This window comes from Bubalus kerabau, chromosome 5 (assembly GCF_029407905.1).
Source record: "Bubalus kerabau isolate K-KA32 ecotype Philippines breed swamp buffalo chromosome 5, PCC_UOA_SB_1v2, whole genome shotgun sequence".
In the NCBI taxonomy this organism is placed as follows: domain Eukaryota; kingdom Metazoa; phylum Chordata; class Mammalia; order Artiodactyla; family Bovidae; genus Bubalus; species Bubalus kerabau.
This window is the reverse complement of record NC_073628.1, coordinates 23,361,321-23,366,458: the sequence shown is the minus strand read 5'-3', so window position 1 is coordinate 23,366,458 and position 5,138 is coordinate 23,361,321.

Here is a 5,138-nt window from a genome sequence, read left to right as displayed (position 1 = left end):
GGGAAGTGTGTAGGGCGGTGGGGTGGGGGGGCATGACCCAAAGTCCCAGTATGTTATTAAATATTTTGATAATGAAATGGCAGTGGTTACTGAGTGTTCACTGTTGGCCACCCTGAACCCTTGGGTCTGCCAGGCAAGCTCTTGGCATCTCTGTCTGCCCTCTGACACTGCCCATCAGCCCCTGTGCCAACGTCTGTTGCCAGCTGCTCCTGTGCTCATTGGGGATCATGTGGGCTATTGGCACAGCATCCCAGGACCTCAGAGCAGTGTGCTGGGTGCTCCAAACTAGGGTGCTCATGGCAGCTGTGCCTAGAGGAGGCAGTTCAGTCCGTTCAGTTATGCAGTCATGTCCGACTCTTCGTGACCCCATGGACTGTAGCACGCCAGGCTTCCCTGTCCATCACCAACTCCCAGAGCTTGCTCAAACTCAGGTCCATTGAATCAGTGATGCCATCCAACCATCTCATCCTCTGTCATCCCCTTCTCTTCCCACCTTCAATCTTTTCCAGCATCAGGGTCTTTTCCAGTAAGTCAGTTCTTTGCATCAGGTGGCCAAAGTATAGGAACTTCAGCTTCAGCATCAGTCCTTCCAATGAATATTCAGGACTGATTTCCTTTAGGATGGACTGGTGGGATCTCTTTGCAGTCCAAGGGACTCTCAAGAGTCTTCTCCAACACTACAATTCAAAAGCATCAATTCTTTGGTGCTCAGCTTTCCTTATGGTCCAACTCTCACATTCATACATGATTACCGGAAAAACCATAGCTTTGACTACACGGACCTTTGTTGGCAAAGTAATGTCTCTGCTTTTGAATATGCTGTCTAAGTTGGTCATAACTTTTCTTCCAAGGAGTAAGCGTCTTTTAATTTCATGGCTACAGTTACCACCTGCAGTGATTTTGGAGCCCAAGAAAATAAAGTCTCTCACTGTTTCCATTGTTTCCTCATCTATTTGGCATGAAGTGATGGGACTGGATGCCATGATCTTAGTTTTTTGAATGTTGAGTTTTAAGCCATTTTTTCACTCTCCTTTTTCACTTTTATCAAGAGGCTCTTTAGTTCCTCTTCACTTTCTGCCATAAGGGTGGTGTCATCTGCATATCTGAGGTTATTGATACTTCTCCCAGTAATCTTGATTCCAGCTTGTGCTTCATTCAGCCTGGCATTTCGCATGATGTACTCTGCATGTAAGTTAAATAAGCAGAGTGACAATATAAAGCCTTTGTGTACTCCTTTCCTCAGCAGTGGGGATACTGATAACCCAAGGGTATGCCTGAAGGCTAGTTCATTCTTTGGATACAAATCTTTTGGATACATACTGAGACAGGTTGTATACACACCAGTGATGACAAATAGAAAGTCTCAAACTATTAAGACTCACTCCAGCTTGAAAAGCAGGAGCCAGTTGAAGTGTCTTTTTTTCTTGGGGATGGTCTTGCTCCCTCAAGACCATCCCCAAGAAAAAGAAAGGCAAAAAAGCAAAATGGCTCTCTGAGGAGGCCTTACAAATAGGTGTGAAAAGAAAAGAAGCAAAAAGCAAAGGAGAAAAGGAAAGATATATCCATTTGAATGCAGAGTTCCAAAGAATAGCAAGGAAAGATAAGAAAGTCTTCCTCAGTGATCAGTGCAAAGAAATAGAGGAAAACAATAGAATGGGAAAGACTAGAGATCTCTTCAAGAAAATTAGAGATACCAAGGGAAGATTTCATGCAAAGATGGGCTCAAAAAAGGACATAAATGATAGGGACCTAACAGAAGCAGAGGATATTAAGAAGAGGTGGCAAGAATACACAGAAGAACTATACAAAAAAGATCTTCACGACACATATAATCATGATGGTGTGATCACTCACCTAGAGCCAGACATCCTGGAATGTGAAGTCAAGTGGGCTTTAGGAAGCATCACTACAAACAAAGCTAGTGAAGGTGATGGAATTCCAGTTGAGGTATTTCTAATCCTAAAAGATGATGCTGTGAAAGTGCCGCACTCAATATGTCAGCAAATTTGGAAAACTCAGCAGTAGCCACAGGACTGGAAAAGTTCAGTTTTCATTCCAATCCCTAAGAAAGGCAATGCCAAAGAATGCTCAAACTACCACACAATTGCACTCATCTCACACACTAGTAAAGTAATGCTCAAAATTCTCCAAGCCAGGCTTCAGCAGTACATGAACTGTGAACTTCCAGATGTTCAAGCTGGTTTTAGAAGGCAGAGGAACCAGAGATCAAATTGCCAACATCCACTGGATCATGGAAAAAGCAAGAGAGTTCCAGAAAAACATCTATTTCTGCTTTATTGATTATGCCAAAGCCTTGGACTGTGTGAATCACAATAAACTGTGGAAAATTCTTCAAGAGATGGGAATACCAACCACCTGACCTGCCTCTTGAGAAATCTGTATGCAGGTCAGGAAGCAACAGTTAGAACTGGACATGAAACAACAGACTGGTTCCAAATAGGAAAAGGAGTACGTCAAGGCTGTATATTGTCACCCTGCTTATTTAACTTATATGCAGAGTACATCATGAGAAACGCTGGGCTGGAGGAAGCACAAGCTGGAATCAAGATTGACAGGAGAAATATCAATAACCTCAGATATGCAGATGACACCACCCTTATGGCAGAAAGTGAAGAAGAACTAAAGAGCCTCTTGATGAAAGTGAAAGAGGAGAGTGAAAAAGTTGGCTTAAAGCTCAACATTCAGAAAACTAAGATCATGGCCTCCAGTCCCATCACTTCATGGCAAATAGATGGAGAAACAGTGGAAACAGTGGCAGACTTTATTTTGGGGGGGGCTCCAAAATCACTGCAGATGGTGACTGCAGCCATGAAATGAAAAGACGCTTACTCTTTGGAAGAAAAGTTATGACCAACCTAGACAGCATATTCAAAAGCAGAGACATTACTTCGCCAACAAAGGTCCATCTAGTCAAGGCTTTGGTTTTTCCAGTGGTCATGTATGGATGTGAGAGTTGGACTATAAAGAAAGCTGAGCGCTGAAAAATTGATGCTTTTGAGCTGTGGGGTTGGAGAATACTCTTGAGAGTCCCTTGGACTGCAAGGAGATCCAACCAGTCCATCCTAAAGGAAATCAATCCTGAGTGTTCACTGGAAGGACTGATGTTGAAGCTGAAACTTAAATACTTTGGCCACCTGATATGAAGAGCTGACTCATTGGAAAAGACCCTGATGCTGGGCAAGATTGAAGGCAGGAGGAGAAGGGGACAACAGAGGATGAAATAGTTAGATAGCATCACCGACTCAACAGACATGAGTTTGGGTAAACTCCGGGAGTTGGTGATGGACAGGGAGGCCTGGTGTGCTGCAGTCCATGGGGTGGCAAAGAGTTGGACATGACTGAGCGACTGAACTGAACTGAACTGAGATGTCTTGGTCCTCAGGCCCCCAGGGCGGAGCTGCAATTCAGGTTCTAGAAGGCATCTTTCAGCACCAGGTTTAGGAACTTCCCTGGTGGCCCAGTGGTAAAGAACCCACCTTGCAGTGTCACAAGGAATCCACAGGTTTGATTCCTGGTCAGGGGACTAGGATCCCACATGCAGTGGAGCAACTAAGCCCATGTGTTGGAGCCCCGTGCGCTACAAATAGAGAGTCGGTGTGCAGCAAGGAAGACCTGATGTGGCACAACTAAGACCCAACACAGCCAGATAAATAATAAAAAATAAAAATAGATAAACTGCTCCCATCACTGTCTTTAAAAAACAACAAAGCAGCCGCACTCAGGGAAGCCACTAGATGGCACCTTCACTCCATGGTAGCCTGTGGCCCGCGCTCCCTTTAGGCTTCCAGAGGCTCCCTCGTCTGCTTGCTTTTCCTCTGAAAGTCTCTTCCCCATCCTCACTGCTGGTGGCTTTAAACCTTCTCCTTATTAGAAAACTAATAACGTCACGTCCTTCGGAGGATCCCTGTGAGTGAAGGAGACAAGTTAGTGTTAAACACATGCCCTGCTCTCAGGGGCTTGTCTAGTTAGGGGATGAGACAGGAATAGGGAAGCGTTTAAACGATGCAAGAGAAAAACACCAGGGTGGGTGACTCAAGAGACTTTGCCATCTGCCCGTCCAGCCCTGAAGGGGCAGGGCCGGGGAGGGTGACCCCAGTGGAAGAGGACAAACAAATGTGACGGTCCAGAAGGACGGAAGTTAAAATGAAAACGCACGAAGCCCCTAACGTGAGCGCAGGGACTGGAAAACGCGCAGGACTCGGTCACCGGCTCAGTGTGGTGCTGTGGAGACCCTAAGGGCGAGTGAACTCTCGGGGCCAGCCTCAGAAATGAGGGCTGGGGTGAAGGTAGGAGTTTGGGGCCCCCTCACCTCGAGATCTGCCCTGGCACACCTGGCTCCCCGGCCCAGGGTCCCTGCTCCCCTGCAGCCCTGGGCACCGGCTGTCTGTCCCTGGAGGCCTGGGACCTACCTGGCTCCTCTCTGGGCCTCCGCACTCACTCGGGACTAATGCGGGAGCATCACGTTAATTAGTTATTCATTTAATTTAACTTCACATTTGGTCTCAATTAAGCTTAAAGTGTTCTTCCTTATAGATGTTACAATAGCACTTGTAATTAAAAAGCAGTAACTCTTCGAATTCCTCCTTCGGAGATCCATGGGGAGGCTGGGCTAATGAGGGGGAGTGGGGATAAGCCAAGAAAAGGAAAGCCACTCTCTCGGTGGATCTCCACGCTCTGAGGGGGGCCATCAAGAGTGAGGTCGGGGAAGGAATGGACACGCTGTGGGGTTGGTCGGCACTCTGAGAACTGGAGAGTGGACCTGGAGCTGAGGGCCAGGCCTCGGCTATGCAGGCGTGGGGTATGGGGAGGATGGGTGACGGATGGTAGAAGGAGGTGGTCCTTAGGGGTGGAGGATGGGGCCCTACATTGCGGGGGGAGGGCGCAGAATAATGTCCCCTTCTCCAGAGAGGCCCGCATCCTGAATGCCAGGATCAGTGAATGTTATCTTTCACAGTAAATGAGACTCTGCAGATGCGGTTAAGGACCTTGATGTGGGGAGACTATGCTGGATTGGGGGTGGGGCCCAGTGTAATCACAGCTGCTCCTGATAAATCAGAGAGGGAGGCAGGAGTGTCAGGTGTCAGATTAGGTGACACTGGCCTTTTTAAACATTTAAT